General features: G+C 37.3%; 1 long non-coding RNA gene across 1 annotated transcript in view; it reads left to right on the plus strand.

Moving 5' to 3' along the window:
* LOC139356704 (uncharacterized) overlaps positions 1-20,052 on the plus strand; it is a 61,130-nt gene that overhangs the window by 25,509 nt on the left and 15,569 nt on the right. Inside the window, exon 2 of the long non-coding RNA XR_011609037.1 lies at positions 6,680-7,032. This is a non-coding gene — a long non-coding RNA (uncharacterized lncRNA). The remainder of the gene's footprint in view (positions 1-6,679; positions 7,033-20,052) is intronic.

The following is a 20,052-nucleotide window of genomic DNA, read 5'->3' on the forward strand; positions in this document are numbered from 1 at the left end:
ATTTATTTATAAAGCTAAGTTACAGGTCAAGTAAAACTTTCCACGGACTACTCTATCATGGTTCATTTATTACCATTGTTTGGGAACTTGGCTCTTTGAAAGGGGATAAAAGACTCAGGAAATAAGAATAATTTTATTTATTCCCTTAGTAATCTTATCAATAGGTGGTGTCAAATAAAAAAGAAGACTAATATTTTAAACAATTGAAACATTATGCTCTGACTCACACAGGAAATCCAGGACTGTAAGGATTATTTTAGGCATAACTACAAAGTCAGAAATAGCTTTCTTCTCTGTGTTCTACCTTCTCTTTCAAGACTCTTTTCCTAATACCCTCCTTTCCATTGTTTCTCTCCTCTTTCTTCCTACCCTGTAGCCACATGATTGGAGCCTACATATAGTGTTTCGGTCCTATGTGCATTTTCTGCTTTCAATTGGCTACTATTCTTTATCTTATAAGGTGTTAGAAAATAAAACTGAGAGCTCTACACAAAGGAATGAGTACTTGATCAGTTGAGATTCAAATAAATGAATGTCTAGTGTTTCTGGCACCATGCTAGGGCAAAGGGAGGTATCTGGGGGTGGAAGGATTTTCCCACATTGCTTAAATCATATGTTGGGTTCCTAACTACTCATTCATAAGTTAAATTGTAAGTTGATGGTTAATAACCATAATAAATGAATGTAAGAACTCACTGGTCTGCCAGGTATAATTAGTCTTTATGAACATGTTGCTTATCTTTTTAATTATAATTAGGATAAATTAGAATCAAGACAGGCTGGAGTCTTGCTTTTTATGATTGCAACAAGAAGTGTTTTATTATTCATTTATTTTAAAATAAAGTTTAAAGTACTTTAAAGGATATAATGGAGAAAATATTGAACTCAGTTTTCCAAGATGGAAAGATGATGGTATTGTGATAGCATTTAATGAACATATAATCTGAACAAAATTTGGCAAAAAGAAAAGATGTTAAACTGTGAGAACATAGCAGGCACACAGCATGCTAGTTGATGTTGATGTGAACAAAATCAGTTACTCCAGATTTAGTAGAGCAGGAGTAGGTAAACTACAGTCTGGGGGTCAAATCCTGCCTGCTGCCACCTAATTTTGGTATGGCTTGTGAACTAAGAATGATTCTTATATTTTAAAAGGTTGGTAAAAGAACAAAGCATAACAATATTTTGTCACATCAAATGTCATGAAATTCGGCCGGGCGCGGTGGCTCAAGCCTGTAATCCCAGCACTTTGGGAGGCCGAGACGGGCGGATCACGAGGTCAGGAGATCGCGACCATCCTGGCTAACACAGTGAAACCCCGTCTATGCTAAAAAAATACAAAAACTAGCCGGGCAAGGTGGCGGGTGCCTGTAGTCCCAGCTACTAGGGAGGCCGAGGCAGGAGAATGGCGTAAACCCGGGAGGCGGAGCTTGCAGTGAACTGAGATCTGGCCACTGCACTCCAGCCTGGGCAACAGAGCGAGACTCCGTCTCAAAAAAAATAAAATAAAATAAAATAAAATTCATGAAATTCAAATTTCAGTATTCATAAACAAAGTTTTATTAGACCACAGCCACACAAATTTGTGTATGAATTGTGTATTGCTGTTTTATGCTACAATGGCAGATTTGAATAGCTGAAACAGAGACCATTTGGCCTACAAAGGCTAACATAATTACTCCTTGAATTTTTACTGAAAACGTTTGCCAACTCCTGTTGCAGGGCATGAATTGAAAAAAAATAAAAGGTCCATGAGCTACCAAATTTGCAACAGTCTTTCTAAAGCAAAACAAACTCGCAAAACAAACTCTGCAATCCAGAGAAAACGTGTGTATGTAATTGTTCAGTACATTTTAATGTCTCAAACTAATCCTACATTAATGCTTTATGCCTTTTTTCATAGAATTTTTAAGGCATAGAATTTGCAGTAATATCTTTTCCCTTCAGTTCTGATTTATATAGAAAACTTCTGGTCATTTTACTGAAAAGTAATTTTATTTTATTGAGTTTTGTTTGGAGTCTAAGTGACAGAATAGGACTATATAGATTAATTTAAAAAAAATTCTCCTGCCCTTGAGGAGCAAGGGGTCAAATGTGGAAAGCAGGTGTATGAACAATTGCTTACAATTTCACAGTATAACTGCTCCAAATAGATCCAAATTTTATGCAGTATAGACTTTCCTTTTTCCAATCCATCTTTCACTTGGCTTTAAGAATTATCTAACTAAAAAATAAAAAACAAACAGACAAAAAGAATTATCTAACTGATGATGCAAATATAACCATATTAGTCCCTAGCTTTAAATCCTTCAACTGCTGCCCTCCTAATTTCAGGATAATCACCAAACTCAAGCACGACATTCCTGGTCTTTCATTATCCAGTCGTAACCTAACTGTTGCCTCATCTCTGTATTTCCCCCCTTTCTAAATTTTTTCCTTAAAATTATACTTTGTAATTCCCCAGACACTCCATGCTCTTTTGATTTTAAGCCTTGGAACTTTCTTCTTGTTATTTTCTCTGCCCAGAACTGATTTCCCACTTGACGGCTGAGACAGTATCCCTTCAGACCAATTAGAGCATTACATGCCCCAACCTCAGTAATGAGCCCAGAGATGGGCATAATACTCAACCTAGTCCTGTGAAAGGTAAATCTAGGATTCCTGGTGGGATTGTGATGAAAAAGTTGCACTCTTTCTGCTGTGGTTGCTAAGATTGGAGGATATAAGTCAAAACTTAAATTTAACTTATATGAGCCTTTTCCTTTTTCTTAAGCTAGTTTGAGTTTGGTTTCTTTCCCTTGAAATCAAAAAGATTCAAACATAGTAGACCTCACCAAAAAATTGACATTTAAGCTAGATAAGGAAGAACAAGTATGAGTTTTCATGGTAGAAAAGGTGGACACATGATTTTTGCATAAATTCACGCACATATTAAGTATTTCCTTTTCAGAGTTAAAGAATGTAGAAAATTTCATGAGGCTTTTGAATCTCTGCTTAGAAAAGGGTACTATTATATGCTTAACTCTTTAAAATTTCTACAGATGTCTATCTCTGCAGAAAATAAAGGGTAAATATTTGACCAATCACTCTACTAATCTTGTAAGTATGTATGTTAATGGCAACATGTCTGTTCCTTTTGTCCTCTTTGATTCCCTTGGCTGACTGGCTTCCGGATGTAGTGCTAGAACAATTTTATTTCACAACAAAGGAAAAACAGTAAAATGGAAAATGCCTGGCATGAAAAACCTCACAAAGCAGAATTTTTACAAAAGAAATTCAAATGAATAATAAGGATAGTCTTACATTATATGCCAATCCTCCATCATGAATTTTATTGTAGAAGAAACAAATAGAAATATTAGAAATGAAGAAAACTAATGCCTAGTTGAACTTTTACGTTTTGAGAAAAGGTTTTTCATTTGTTATAATTTTATGGTCAGACTCTTTTGAGATGTTGGCAGAGGGGACACTGACGTACTTGCAGTGGCAAAATAATTCGAGCAAAACACAGCTTTTGGCAAGTAAATGTAGGCTTGTGTGGATCTATGACATCTGGATATGGAATGTTAAAGCCAAAGACCTATCAATGAGGAGGAGTCATTAGCATGATGGTTGATTAGTGTTCTGGTTTTGCCATTTTTCTCATAATTATTTAGGCTTTGAGCGTTTGATAACACTTTCCCATCAACTCAAACACCCTCAATGGCTCCCTATTACTTTGAGATGAATTCTGAACTCAGTCAGCATGAGAGATTTTCTATAATTCAGCTTCAAAAGTACATCTGGAGAGTGTCCACATCCCACAGTGCCTTAGGGCTAGCTGAATTAATTTTCTGAAAATCGTTTCCTCTGTTTCTTTGATACTGAAAGTCTCCTTACCTAGTGAGTATTTTTTTTCCTCTTCTATTCCACTAAAAATTACACTTAGGTATTAAATTTTTTATGGTTATATAAGTGGTTACATATTTTTAGTAGAACATTTAGAAAATAGGAAAAGGTAAAAAGAAGGCAAAAGTTATCACAATCCAATCATCCAGAATTAATTTTTTTAAACATTGTAATTATCTTCCTGTCAGCTTTGTTTTGGCATCTTCTTTCAGTAATGTTTCTCATGTTGTCTATGCAAGTTGGTATCCTGCTTTTCTTCCTGCTCAAAATTATGTTATCAGCAATTTTTAGCATCATTAAAAGTAATTTGAAAACTTGATTCTATTGGTTGTATCATTCTATTGAATGGACACCCATCCTGTAGAATATATACGCTGTTTCTAATTTGAAGGTATCATAATTTAAGAAGCCATGAAGATTAGGGGAGTGTATAATGAAGAGTGTGACCTCTGCTGTCAGAGAGATCTGGGCTTGGTTTGAGTTCTGTAACTCATAAGTCATATGATCTTGGGTTTATTCATTCACTCATTTATTCAGCAGATATTTAAGAAAAGCTAATTATGAGTCAGGCACTGATTGAGAGCTGATGGAAGAGCATTAAATAAGTCGATTCAACTCCACGGCTAATAGAGGAAAATAACAATAAATAAATGCACAAAATTGAGTAGTGACAAATGCTATGAAACATAGTGAGGGGACAGAAAGTGAAGCAGACACCCAGCCCAACAAGCTTTGGATAAAGAGAGACACTATCTATCTTATTCATTGTACGTCCCAGTGCCTAGCATTGGCGCCCAGTGACTCTTTGTTGAATGCCTGATTCATTTATATTATCAAATGGGATTACTGTTTTAAGTATAAGTAAATTACTAACCAAAGTCATGACTATCTGTCAGTAGGTGGAAATGTTTGAATTTTCTAGAGTGAGTATGCTTAAATAGAACTTTGCAGCAGTTTGCCTAATCTCAAAATAATTTTTTCACTTTCTTTTTATTCTGCTTTAAGATAAAGTTGGTTGCTTCCTAAGAAAACGTGCACCCTCAAAAGTTGCATTATAAAAACAACAATTTCAATGAGAGAGTTTATCAGCTATTGTGTTTCTGATTCATAACGGTAAAATTACTTTTGTGCATGTATTTCAATATCATCTTATAAAAATACTGTTTTACAATTCCTGACTAAAATTAATAAATTGATTGATTAGAATGGAGAAAACCCAACCTAAGTGCTGTACTACTTGGTTTCTGCCCATTTATGCAGGACCATCTTAGAATCTTTCATCATTCTTGGCCTTGATTTCACTATTAGTTTGCAACACATTTCAGAATAATCTGAAATGAAGGGAAAAAATGTGTGCAATGGTAAATAAAAGATGCTAACAGAGTGGGTTTTGTGTTGTTAGGATTTGCAGTTCCAGCTTTTTTCCTCCTCCCTAGTTGCTGCTACTGACTGTCAGTTGTGGTCTGGTTACAACACAACACATATTGAGTTATTTAGTTCATCAATCATAGGCTTATTTTATTTGTGCTATTACTCACACATAAACCCACACTGCAGGGAAAATGCTTGCTTTACAATTTATAATAAACACATAGGATCTTATTTTAGTTATCACCCAAATAGGATCTTAGTTAGAAACTATAGCTTTCTCCCTGGTTGTAGACGTGGCACCTGTTTGGTAGCCTATAGCAGAGTTAGTACTTCTATGTGGTACATATGTGTCTCAGCTGGAAAGAGTCATTGCCTAGATTCTTTTTATCCTCCTATTACTAAGCGAATGCCTAGTGTGGGAAGCACTCTGCCATGCATCATCAAGCTGAGAAACATGTACTGAACTCTGAAAGTGAGTTATCTCTAGTAGCAAAGGAAGTCATATGCAGTCTCCTTCAAACCATAGTCAGTCACTAAGTGGGTTGGTGCCAGAGTAATTCATCCAAATGTGGCCCAGAGGAATGATGACTTTGTAAAACAACATGCACATCACAATGTTGGTCTAAGACAAAGGTAGTAATAAAAGCAAGTTCCCAAAAGATTCCATTGTCTTACTTCCCAAACTTGTGGTTTGTTCTGTCCTTGGACTTGATCTAAGTCTCCAAGGAACAGCCAAAATGTTCTTTTTAAAATATAAATTAAATCATGTCATTCCTTTGCTAAGCCCCCTTCCCCTTGATGGCTTTCCATTTCACTTAGAATAAAACCAGAAGTTATTCAACGTTTTGCATGACATGGCCCCTGTGCCCCGTCCAATATCACCTGTGAACTTCAATAACTATTTTCCAGACACTCTGAATGTTTATTCTGAATCCTTGGTACCTAGAAAAGAACTAGGACATAGTTGGTACTCAATATATATTTGTTGAATGATTGAATAAGTGAATGAATGGCTCAGAGCAGTTGTTATCAAACCTGGCTGCACATTTAAATCATCTAGAGAGCTTTTAAAATAACGATGTTCGAAACCCATTTTTTAGAGTTTCTGTTTTAATTTCTGCTATGTAGTTGAGCACTGGCATTTTAAAAAACGTTCTCAGGTGATTCTAATGTGAAGACAGAACTGAGAAACATTGACCTAGAGAAAAAGACAATCATTCATAAATTGTTAAAATGGTTTGCTCAAGTTATTGAGTGCTCACCATTTTTTGCTATCACTATCATACGATCCTATGAAATCTCAAAAAGTAAATCTTTCCCTATTTATTGTTATAAAATCCTGTTAGATTTCAAATTACTGGTAGACACTGGCTGTTTTGAAACAATAAAGCCTGATTTAATTTTGTTCTCTCTGTGCTAGAATTGCTAAGTTGGGTTTCCGGAAATTTCTGACATGGAAAAGGAAGGAACATTTGAATTTGTTTCATACAGTACAGTTTTGCTGATTAAAAAATGTGAGTCTCTGCCAAAGATGTCGTCATGTTGGCTATGACTATTGAAAACAAACCCCAGCACCCAGGCAGATCCGAAGTTCAAAGCTTATTTAGACTGGGAACACTTATTAAAGAAAGTGTCATTTGTGCTCAGAATAATGGCTTGTAACTCTTCCAGCATTATTTTTCACCTAATCGGATTCATCTTCTACAGAGAAAACTCCAAGAAGAAAATCTGGAAATTTTGGCGTGATATATACAGACACCAGATGGCCAACAGGTACTGAGTTGGTTTTTGTAGTGGGATACACTGAATGGAAAAGACAAGCCTCTTTAAGACAACAATAAATTTCCCAAATGGGCCTGTGTGAAATGTTTAAAGGTTGAAGATAAAGGTTTTGGGTTACGTTGTCCTTAATATGAAAGAGGGATAAATGGAACCAGGTGGGCTGCTATTTTAGATGTGAGCAGAACGGTCTTCTGAATCTGCGAACATTATAAAAGAAACTGGATGGAATTTGGAAGCAATAAATTACCATAGAGTCTACATTGGAAGCACATACACTTGCTGATGTACTTACAAGGATCCTTTTGAAGGTGAGGTGCTGAGGTCTCAATTAGTATCAACTCTCAAGAGATTATTTTAACTATTTGAAGTGGAGAAATGATTTCTTCACTAGAAAAGAGGATATTAAAATAAAATGATTTTTTTTCAGTGTATCCTTACACTCATTTACTGGTTCATACACAATTACTGGTTCACACAATTACAGGTACACAATCCATTAACCTCAACTCCAAAATCCAAGAAGCTCTTGAAAGTGACCCTTTAAAAATTTATTTGAGGGAAAAACTTGTCCTGAATTGACGGGGGTCAGTAATAACCTTTATTTATCCCACTGACTACAAATATTCATATGTTTTACTGTAGTCATAATCATGTTTATTGGGCGCTTCTGCAGACTTCGCTGGAGATACTACTTGGTACTCCTTATATGAGCCTTATTATCTTTCCCAAATCTGAAAACTTTGAATCCCAAAATACATGTAACTTAGATTAGGAATATGTCTACTCAAATTTTTTAATTTGCATAAATTAAAACACTCCTTTGGTTTGCCAGATTGCTGACGTCACACCAAGTACTTTTAATTATGTGGTGCCAAAATGTGTTAGTAGCTATGGCTGTTTCAGAGCAACATACCTCTGAAATAGAAGGGAGAATATAAAGACTTTTTCACATATTAAATAACTCTCAATTCACAGAGAAGGCAATATTTAGTAATATATGCTGAAGTTTATTTTTAGCACACTAAGGCTGGTAAAGGTGGGGTTTAACATGAAGTTTGTGCCTTTGAAAATTGTTTTTCAAGCTGGGAGTGGTGATCCAAGTCTTTAGTTCCAATTACTTGGGGGACTGAGTCAAGAGGATTGCTGGAGTCCAGGAGTTTGCATTCAGCCTGGGCAACATAGCAATACCCCCATCGCCCTCCCCCGAACAAGAAAACAAAGATTAAAAAATTATTACTATTCTCTTGGCAGCCCTCAAGCCAAATCCTGAATGATGATTATGATGAGATTTATGTAAACATCACAGAGATAAAAACATTGGCCCTAGATGGTCAATTGAACTGAGTTTGAGCTTCACTTGGGTAATTATTCTGGACTGATATGTAACAGATTTATTTGGACTAAATTTATAAGTTCCTTTCCTATGAATTGGTCAAAGTTGGAAAAAAATACTTTATTTCTTTTATTTTGCCTATTTGAAGTCAGGCAAATTTGTATGCCTGAAAACAATTAATGAGGTTTATTTTCACCTTGATTCAGAGGCCTTAATATAAAGAAAACATAAACCGCCATACACACAATTACATTAATGAGATTTTGAATGTACTGCCCTCACCCGTAATGTCTGAGACAGGAATAAATGTAGTGCCATTTTTTATTATGGTTCATTGGTTGGTTGGATTACTGGAGGTTAGAGATTGACCGGCGTGGATAATAGAACACAAAGAACCTAGGCAGGAAACTGCAATTTGCAATTAGAGAGATGACTGGGTCCAGAATCTCCTCAGGGTGTGTTTATAGTAAGGATGTTCACTATAAAAGCTGTACTTTTTCATATGACATGCATTGAAATCTATAGCAACCTTACAGAGAGCATGGATTTATTTCCCAGTGCCCCAACTGCAATCATGCAAAGCATTACCTTGAATTCTCTCTTCTTGGAATCACAAAAAACTTTTAAACTGGAAAGGCTTTTGGAGATTATCTACCAATTTCTTTATTTTACAGGTGAGACAGTCAAGAGTGTTGTCATTTTGTTAGTTGTGTATTGAGATAATGATATCCCAAGAAATGAAGTGAATTTACTTGTAACTCTGCATCCTTCCAGTCTACTTAAAGTCCACTATAGAAAGCTTTCAGTTTTCAGATATCACGGAGGAGGAAGAGTTTGTATTTAACTACATATTCTTATTATGTTAATTACATTTTCTTATTATTGGAAGGTTTCTTATAATCCCATAGTATGCCAGCTGCTAGAATACATTAACCTTCCAAAGGATGCAATTTATAATTTCATCTCTTTAGAAGATGCAGAGGACCCTGTGGGACCACCTTCTGTATATTTTGCCAAGTCCCTTGATTTACATAATCTTGTTTAAGCTTCCCCAAATCTTTAGAAGTGGATGAGAAAATCATGTGTTTTTGTAAATTTTTTAAAATTTCCATTCTTTTAAGTGACAAATATTCAATTGCAATGAGCTGGGTAACAGAACATTCCAGTTTTCGATCAATTAGATGTTGACTCCTCTCAATTTTGTAGTCATATAAAAATTCAGTAGGCCAATGACCCCCTTCTTAACTTGTTTCTGCCTTTGTTGAAGACAATGGTATTGGCAACAAGAAGCCAAAGGCCTGAGAATCATCTGAGTTTTCTCAATTTCAGTCTTTTTTTTTTAATTTATACTTTAAGTTCTAGGGTACATGTGCACAACTTGCAGGTTTGTTACATAGGTATACATGTGCCATGTTGGTGTGCTGTACCCATTAACTTGTCATTTACATTAGGTATTTCTCCCAATGCTATCCTTCCCCCCTCCCCCCACCCCACAATAGGCACCAGTGTGTGATGTTCCCCTTCCTGTGTCCCGGTGTTCTTATTGTTCAATTCCCACCTATGAGTGAGAACACGCAGTGTTTGGTTTTTTGTCCTTGTGATAGTTTGCTAAGAGTGATGGTTTCCAGCTTCATCATGTCCCCACAAAGGACATGAACGTATCCTTTTTTATGGCTGCATAGTATTCAATGGTGTATATGTGCCACATTTTCTTAACCTAGTCTATCATTGATGGACATTTGAGTTGGTTCCAAGTCTTTGCTATTGTGAATAGTGCCACAATAAACATACGTGTGCATGTGTCTTTATAGCAGCATGATTTATAATCCATTGGGTATATACCCAGTAATAGGATGGCTGGGTCAAATGGTATTTCTAGTTCTAGATCCTTGAGGAATTGCCACACTGTCTTCCACAATGGTTGAACTAGTTTACAGTCCCACCAACAGTGTAAAAGTGTTCCTATTTCTCCACATCCTCTCCAGCACCTGTTGTTTCCTGACTTTTTAATGATTGCCATTCTAACTGGTGTGAGATGGTATCTCATTGTGGTTTTGATTTGCATTTCTCTGATGGCCAGTGATGATGAGAAAAAGAGGGAATCCTCCTTAACTCATTTTATGAGGCCAACATCATCCTGATACCAAAGCCTGGCAGAAACACAACAGAAAAAAAGAATTTTAGACCAATATCTCTGATGAACATCGATGCAAAAATCCTCAATAAAATACTGGCAAACCAAATCCAGCATCACCACTTCAAAAAACGTATCCATCATGATCAAGTGGGCTTCATCCCTGGGATGCAAGGCTGGTTCAACATACACAAATCAATAAATGTAATCCAGCATTTAAACAGAACCAAAGACAATACCACATAATTATCTCAATAGATGCAGAAAAGGCCTTTGACAAAATTCAACAGCTCTTCATGCTAAAAACTCTCAATAAATTAGGTATTGATGGGACATATCTCAAAATGATAAGAGCTATTTATGACAAACCCACAGCCAATATCATACTGAATTGGCAAAAACTGGAAGCATTCCCTTTGAAAACTGGCACAAGATAGGGATGCCCTCTCTCACCACTCCTATTCAACATAGTGTTGGAAGTTCTGGCCAGGGAAATCAGGCAGGAGAAAGAAATAAAGGGTATTCAATTAGGAAAAGAGGAAGTCAAATTGTCCCTGTTTGCAGATGACATGATTGTATATTTAGAAAACCCCATCGTCTGAGCCCAAAATCTCATTAAGCTGATAAGCAACTTCAGCAAAGTCTCAGGATACAAAATCAATGTGCAAAAATCACAAGCATTCTTATACGCCCATAACAGACAAACAGAGAGCCAAATCATGAGTAAACTCCCATTCACAATTGCTACTAAGAGAATAAAATACCTAGGAATACAACTTACAAAGGATGTGAAAGACCTCTTCAAGGAAAACTACAAACCACTGCTCAGCGAAATAATAGAGGACACAAACAAATGGAAGAACATTCCATGCTCATGGATAGGAAGAATCAATATCGTGAAAATGGCCATACTGCCCAAGGTAATTTATAGATTCAATGCCATCCCCGTCAAGCTACCAATGACTTTCTTCACAGAATTGGAAAAAACTACTTTAAAATTTCAGTCTTATGTTTAAGTTGAATCTGTGTACTTTTTTCTACGTATATTTTTATTTTTTATCCTCCCAGTTATTTTAATCCTATTTTATATGTAATAAACTTTTTATATATAATATTCTAAAATTTTATACATATATGTATAAAATATAAATACATATATATATAAAAAATTTTGGAATTATTTTAGATTTACAGAAAGGTTTCAAGTAGCATAGAAAGTACCTACACACCCTTCACCTGACTTCCCCTAATGCTATTATCTTATGTAACTTTGACACATTTATCAAAACTAAAAAACTAGCATTGATGCAAGGCTATTAGGACCTTATTTGGATTACGCCAGTTTTTCCACTAATGTCCTTTTTCTGTTCAGGATCCAACCCAGGAAATTGCATTGCATTTAGTACACATGTTTTCTTAATCTCTTACCTGTGACAGCTCCTCAGTCTTTCCTTGCTTTTCATGACCTTGATGCTTTTGAAGAGTATTCTGTGAAATGCCCTCAATTTGAGTTTGTTTGATATTTTCTCATGATTGGACTACCGTAATGTGTTTTGGGGAAGAAGACCACAGGGATGAAGTGCTCTTTCCATATCAGGGAATACAGGATAGCAACATGGCTTATTACTGGTGATGCTAACTGGTGATTATCACTTTGTTAACTAGAGTTTTTCCTGATTTCTTATTTTTTCCCCTTTCCATACTCTTAGGAAGCAAGTCACTAAGTTCAGCCCACATTCAAGGGGAGAGATATAAAATTCCATCTCCTGCAGTACCGAAGAATTTGTGGACATGTGTTAAAATGATGAGTGTTTAGTATATATTTTGTGGGAGATGTATTGAGTCTATTCAAACATCATTTTTCTCCTAAAAGTTTTAGTCACTAATTTTAGCATTCATTCATGGATCTTGCCTGCAGCAGTTATTACTGTGGTGTTCTTATGGTGATTTTCTATATTCCTTATTACTTCTACATTTATTATTTGGAATTCTTTAGTAAAAATGATTTGTCCTCATTTATTTAATCAATGACTTCTATTAGTACAAACTTACAGATATTGTTCTATGCTTTGGCTTATTAGCCAGTTCCATCATTATTTACTGTGTTGCTCAAATTGTTACAGCTTAGGACATTAGAAATAATAAGAATACAATGTTTATGTAAAGTTCTTTTTGTCCTTAGCATTACAGTTTCCTAACAATATTTTAGAGTTGAGCTTTTATCCTCGTTTCATGCTTCCTGGGTCCACCGACTCATTGTTAAGTGTATCTTTTTTCTGGGAACTTTGTTCTAGATCTCCCTGGCCTTAATGTGATTACTCATGGGATACATTTCCTGTGCTGATGCTCAGCTCTGACCCCATCCTCCCGTTTACCTCAAATCAAGAGACAACATCCCTGGTGTGACTGGGACAGAGAAGTGAGCCTGTGGTTCTGCATTGCCACCGCTCCATTGTCTAGGGTTGAGGTTGTTTACAGAAGACAGGTTCCTACATAATGGAAACCTAGCATTACTATCTTTATATTTTAAATACCTTTGATGGAAATAGTCCTGGGAGATTTCATAGATTTCCCAAAACATATTGAACATCATAAATCTTTTCTGATGTCTCAAGGTAGCATCAGGAACATGCTCTTTAAAAGTCCATTTCTAGGAGGGAATGACCTCTGACATTTTGAGGTGCATAGGGATATTTTCACCTGTAACCTGAACATCTCCTGTGTCCCACAAATCAGTAGATCTTAAATAAGGTCACCCTAACCATTTGTATCTAAGTCTGCTGAATCCGTAGCCCCCACTTGTCAAGTGACAGGATCTCAGCTCTTTCCTTTCAGGGAGGATTGTCCTACACATCATTCATACTCCTTCCAGCTTCTGTCATCCTTCAGCTACAGCTCTTCCCACCGTCTATCATGTCTGTTGCCTGCTATGGATATACCCATTGCTTGTGTTTTCTCCACAGATCTGCTGATTGATTTTACTATCAAAATAATCAATATTTATTGAACCCCTACTATTTGCCACACATTCTTCTATAGCCTTAGGTTGCAGCAGTAAACAAAACAGACAAAAGTTCCTGCTCTCCTGGAGCACTGGGGGGAAGCAGACAATAATATAACTGTCATAAGTAATAAGAAACATAATACATAAATACATTACCTATTAGAGAGTATTAAGTGCTATGAAAAGCATTCAGAAGGGTAATACGAATCAGGGATGTTGGGGAGGGAGGTTGCAATCTGAAACACAATGGTTATAGTAATACTCATTGACAAAGTGATACCTGAAATGAGACTTAGAGGAAATGAGAGAATTATTCATGTGGATATCTGGGGCAGAGGAACTATACAGTGTAAAAACCCTACAGGGACAGGGTGTTGTTTGTTTAAGAATTGCAAGGAAGTTTGGTAGGCCAGACTAAGAGACACCAGTAGGAGATGAGATCAGGGAGGTAATGGAGCATCAGTTCCTCTGTGGTCTTGCATTTTCCTTAGCGACTTCTATGTGGTGAAGCTCATCCATCTGTGACCTCAAATCTCCTTGGGATGCGCTTTCCACTATAACTGCTTTACATTCCTTGCAGATACATGAGACTGGGTCTCAAGGTCTTAGCTTTCTCTCTTTGGCTAGTATCCATCTCTCGTTTGGATTGAGTAGGTATTTCTATAGCAGAGTTGCTAGGGCTCCTGAATCTATAACATTTCAGGGATGGAATGGTGGAATGTGAGTGCAGCCTTCGTGTTCTACCCCAGAACAACTGCTTCTTATGAACAGAATGTTCTGTGTCTGAACTGCTTTCTAAAATGATGACAATTTTTAATTCAAGAGCCCTATATAACTTGAAATCTGTGACCACACCTCTCTGCTCTAACATGACTGCATATATCCTATCTCCAATTATGTACAGAGGCCTTGTTCTCAGGACATACTTTTAGACAATGAAAATCTTGGGATTCTGCTAAAAACCAGTGATAAGATCACTTAAATTTATACAAGGCATATCCGAACCTCAGCTTTGCCGCACAAATCAATAGGACCTTGACTTTGTCCCACACATCAATAAATGTCTTCTATAAATTGTGTTTGTCTAGTAGCCCCTTTCTTTCTTTCTAACTTATTATGGGTTGGCAACAATATTATTAGTGTTGCTAAATTTCTATATAAGTAAAAGTAAATAGTCTTAGGGAAAGCTTCAGGGGTTCAACTTGAGAAAAGTGCATGAAATTTGAGTCCTCGTTTTAGATTGTTCAGAGACTGTCTTTTGTTTTCCCTTTACCGTCCTTCCTTCTGATTCTGTTGCTAATAAGCAGTGGTTTTTGTAAGTGAAGTGTTATTGAGGAAGAATTTTATATGACACATTTCAGAATATTGACATGAGGAGGTGGGCGAGACCACTGGATTGGAACTCCAAAATTTTTGTGGCTTTTGTCTAGGTCTTCGTAGTGACTACGATTCTGGGGCAAATCTTTGAGCCTCTCTGTTTTGTAATTTATCTTTATACTTAAACTTGACGTGGCAGCCTTCTTCAGTATCTTCATGTATAACTAGTCCTTTTTTCTTATTCTCAGGGCATTGATGGTTAATATTCTTCCAAATTTATTGACAAGAAAACGTTATTCATAAGAGATTAAGTAGCAAAACTGGAATCTCAAGGAGGCCTATTGGTTCTCAGTTTCCTGTCCTTTACATTACTCCTAACAGGGATGAAACTATGTATCCCTGTACACATTATTGAAGTATTGAAAAACAAATAACTTTTGAATAATTTGAAAGGAAGTTATCCCTATATCCAATATGGTGGCATTATAATTTTTGTTATCACAAAGTATTCTTTGAAGACAATTAGGATTTTTTTGTCATGTAAACACCTCATCCTGTGCAGCACAAAGAGAAACAGGTTTAATACAATTGTGTAGGAAAAGTGGACTGAACAAAAATGGAATTCCATGTTAGTCTAACTGACAGAACCATATGTGTAAACTTCACTATGCTTGTTTCTATATTGTGTAGTTCTTAACTTTCACATTCCAGATTTTATGCAAAGAAGCAAAGAGGGGGAAAGGAAAAAAAATAACAGAGGGGTAGAAAAAGAGAGAGAGGGAATGCTGTAAGGAAAAATGCTCAAGAAATTATTTTTTAGCTCAATTATGTAGACCCACGTGGTTTCTATCATTTCGACATGCTTTGAATAAGTATCTAAATTGAAACAGAGCTAGAAATCGTTTGATCTTCATCCATCACTAAATTTGACCTGTTTTTTGCATTATGCGTGTTGCCATGTTGCTTTACCAGTACTTTGCGTCCCTGGGGACAGGTTTTCATTTTTAGAATTTCTTCTCCTGTGGTTAAGAAAACAAATGTCTCTCTGCTGTATGAAGAATTCTGTGGAATTTAAGGCCCGTGAATGTGACAGACCAGGGTACGGGTGCCTTTGAGAGAACATCTTACTCTTCTCATCTCCACTACAAGAACAATTCATTTCATTCCTTGACTTCACATAAAACTATTTCAAAAATAATTTGCTCAAAAGATGACAAATTTGATTGCATCCAGTGTGGTGACAGGGAATAAACACAGAAACGCATGCTTATGGAAAAAATAGAATAATCGTGAACTAGCATCCATTATTTTGGTTAAGATTACTAAGGAGTAAATCCTCTACACCACATCTTCAGCAGAGTCTCTATTGCTGTAGCATCTTCAAAATGAAAATGAGAAGTATTCAGTAGGCATTTAAACATGGATTTGAAGACAGGGTTCAGTGCAATATGTTTCCTATAACTTCCCCAAATTTGACCTCAAGCAGAAGATGATCCATGCTTCCTCTGAAGTTCTTTGCCCTCTCTGGTTTGCCCTGACCGTAACCTTCAGGCAGTGCTGCCAGATGGCCTCAGTCTGACCTGTTCTCTCTGTACAGGTGTAATGACAGGGGAGGGGGAGAATTTTTTAAATGAATCACTGGTGTTCTAGATGGTTGATTATTATTTCCCTGACTGTTTTTTAATGCATTTCATTAACATTTTATTGTAGCCTGAGGCTAGTTAAAGTCCAAGAGACACTTTATAAAGCCACGCCCCCTCTCTTCCAGCTTTCCACTTATACTCACTAAGTAGTTCAGTGTGGGATGCTTGCAGAACTGCAAATGAGAAAGATTGTAAGGAGAGCTGGCTTTAATTTTAGTGGAATAGGAGTTGAATTTTAATCAGTGAAACACCCATTAAAGAAAAAACAACCCACATGAGGTTCTTTTGTTTATCAGCTTGTTCAGCGAGGAAATAGGAGCAAAATTGTGTGGAAATTAATTCGCTCTTTCTTTTAACATAGGAAGGTGCAAGGATTATGTTCCTTAGCCAAGAAAATCAGAAAAAAACCCTCTCTATTCTTTTAGATTTCCCACAGTGGTTGGGTTCATATGATACACATGCATTGATGGCTCTTGATTGTAAAGAAATGTAGGGAGCTTGAAAGAAACAGAGCAAGCGATCTGGAGCTGTGGTCAGGCCAACAGGAAGATCTTCGTGTTTAAGGCCCAGAGATCTATTGACCTGCCCCCCTGTTGTACCCTTTCCAAACTCCCCACTGCATCGTTCTTCCTCCTCCATCTCTACTTCTCAAACTCAATTTGATTTCAGAGTTGGAACTTGATGTGATGCTTCCACCATGTGTTAATTGTCCTGGACACTAAACACTTGATCTCATTTGTTTCCCTGAAGCTCCTCTTCGGAAATTTACCTGTTAAAGGGACTCTGTGATTTCAGTCTTGTTTCCTGCCTCTGCTTCCCCTAATCATAATGTCCAGAGTTTGCAAGTGAGTAACTTCACCCAGACTTTAATTCCTGAATACATGCTTTACTTGATAATTTAGCCTTAATCTTCTTAAGGACTATCCTTCAGTAATTAATCTGGCTAGACTGGCTTAGAAAGGAAGGCTATAATCCATTTGCCATGGATGAACACACTCCATGTGAAGCCACTCCCTTCATCTCTGCCACCCACAGACTGGGCAGTAGGGCTTGTGGGCTGCATTCTATGCCCCACACATTCCCAAGAGCCTCTCAAGGCCTTCCCACAGGGTATGCTCTTCTTTGCCTATGGGAAGAACTAAATTCTCTGAAATAATGTAATTAAAATGAATAAACTGCATTCTTGGTCCTCCCAAGTTTAAACATTCACTTTTTTTTTTTTTTTTTTTTTTTTTTTGAGACGGAGTCTCGCTCTGTCGCCCAGGCTGGAGTGCAGTGGCCGGATCTCAGGTCACTGCAAGCTCCGCCTCCCGGATTTACGCCATTCTCCTGCCTCAGCCTCCCAAGTAGCTGGGACTACAGGCGCCCGCCACCTCACCCGGCTAGTTTTTTGTATTTTTTAGTAGAGACGGGGTTTCACCGTGTTAGCCAGGATGGTCTGGATCTCCTGGCCTCGTGATCCACCCGTCTCGGCCTCCCAAAGTGCTGGGATTACAGACTTGAGCTACCGCGCCCGGCCAACATTCACCTTTTTAAAAGCGTTGGGGGCTGATTCTAATTATCTCTTTACATCCCTTCTTTATTATTGAGTTTGTAGCTCTCCTTAATCACTCAATATTAATAGAGGGCTTCATTGTGATTCACCAATCATCCATGTATTTATTGAGCACAAATAAATATTTTATTTTTACTACAAAGCACTATGCCAGGTGTGATGGGGAAGGGGAATGGTTACTCAGAAGTAAGAAAGTACCTTGGTCCTTTCTGCTCTCAAAAAGCTTAGCATCTAATTGGGAAGATAGCTTGTGCAGAATTTACTAAGGATTGAACAAACTGTACTGATGAAAAGTAAGACTTGAGTTTGGAGAAGGGAGAGCAGCTCATTTGGCTGGCATGGTCCTGAATTCACAAAGAAGTTCGAAACATAAACCAGGCATTGAAGAATGTGGAGAGTTCCAACAAGAAAAAAGAGATTTGTAAAAGTGTACTTGTTAGGAGTGGATTCTGTGTCTAAAGCCCATTTTCCTAAGTTGATGGTTGAATTCCTAGAACAAGACTTGATAGGCTGAGCACTCAAAAATTACTAAAATACAATTGATATAGTTTAAATATTTGTCCCTACCCAAATTGCATGTTGAATTATAGGAGCCAATCCCTCATTGCTTTATGCTGCCTTCTTGTTAGTGAGTTCTTGTAAAATCTAGTCATTTAAAAGTGTGTGGCACCTCCCTTCACTCCCCCACCTCTTGCACCTGCTTTCACCATGTGAGGTGACTGCTCCCACTTGGACTTCTGTCATGATTGTAAGCCTGCTGAGGCTTCTCCAGAAGCAGATGCCACTATGCTTCCTGTACAGCCTGCAGAACAGTGAGCTAATTAAACCTCTTTTCTTATATATTACCCAGCCTTGGGCATTTCTTTGTAACAAAGCAAGAACAGGCTAATATAAGAACATACTCACAGAAATGTACAAATAAATGTTAGGTGCACAGGTAGTTGAAGCAGCACCTATAACAAGAAACAGTACATTACTGGAACCTCACAAACCACCTTGTGCTCCACTTTACTCATGCCTTCCAGTATCATAGACTACTTTGCCAAATCTTATACTTTATATAAATGGAATCATAGTGTTCACTGTTTATGAGGTTCATCCATATCGCATGTAGTTGAAGACTATTCATTCCATTGCTGGTAGAATTCCATTGTTTGTAACTTATTCATTCTACTATTAAAAACAGTTGGATAACTTCGAGTTTTAGAGTACTACAAATAGTACCTTTTTGTTTGTTTGTTTTGTTTTGTTTTTTTGTTTTTTGTTTGTTTTAGACGGAGTCTTGCCCTGTCACTCAGGCTGGGGTGCAGTGGCAGGATCTCGGCTCACTGCAAGCTCCGCCTCCAGGGTTCAAGCCATTCTGCTGCCTCAGCCTCCCAAGTAACTGGAACTACAGGTGCCCACCACCACGCCCGGCTAATTTTGTTGTGTTTTTAGTAGAGATGGGTTTTCACCGTGTTAGCCAGGATGGTCTCGATCTCCTGACCTCGTGATCTGCCTGCCTTGACCGCCTAAAGTGCTGGGATTACAGGCGTGAACCACCATGCCCGGCCACTACAAATAGTACTTTTAAGAACATTTTGTTACCTGTATTTTGGTGAACACATGAAGGCACTTTTGTTAGGCGGCACATGCCCAGTTAGGATCTTGTTGAGTTATAGGGAATGCACTATCCAGCTTTAGAAAACAGCCAGACTGATTAATAAAGTGGCTTTACTGTTTGCTTTCCCACCAGCAATATGAAAGTCATGGTTGTTCCACGTGGTTGCAATACTTGTATTGTCTGTCTTGTCCATTTTAGCCATACTGATGAGTTGTACACTGGTGTATTAGTCTGTTTTCACACTGCTGATAAAGACATACCCGAGACTGGCAATTTACAAAAGAAATAAATTTGTTGGACTCTCAGTGGCTGGGGAGGCCTCACAATCATGGTGGAAGGTGAAAGGCACTCCTTACATGGCAGTAGGCAAGAGAAAGAGACTTATGCAGGGAAACCCCCATTTTTAAAACTATCAGATCTCA

Source organism: Macaca nemestrina, chromosome 10, assembly GCF_043159975.1.
Source record: "Macaca nemestrina isolate mMacNem1 chromosome 10, mMacNem.hap1, whole genome shotgun sequence".
Classification (NCBI taxonomy): domain Eukaryota; kingdom Metazoa; phylum Chordata; class Mammalia; order Primates; family Cercopithecidae; genus Macaca; species Macaca nemestrina.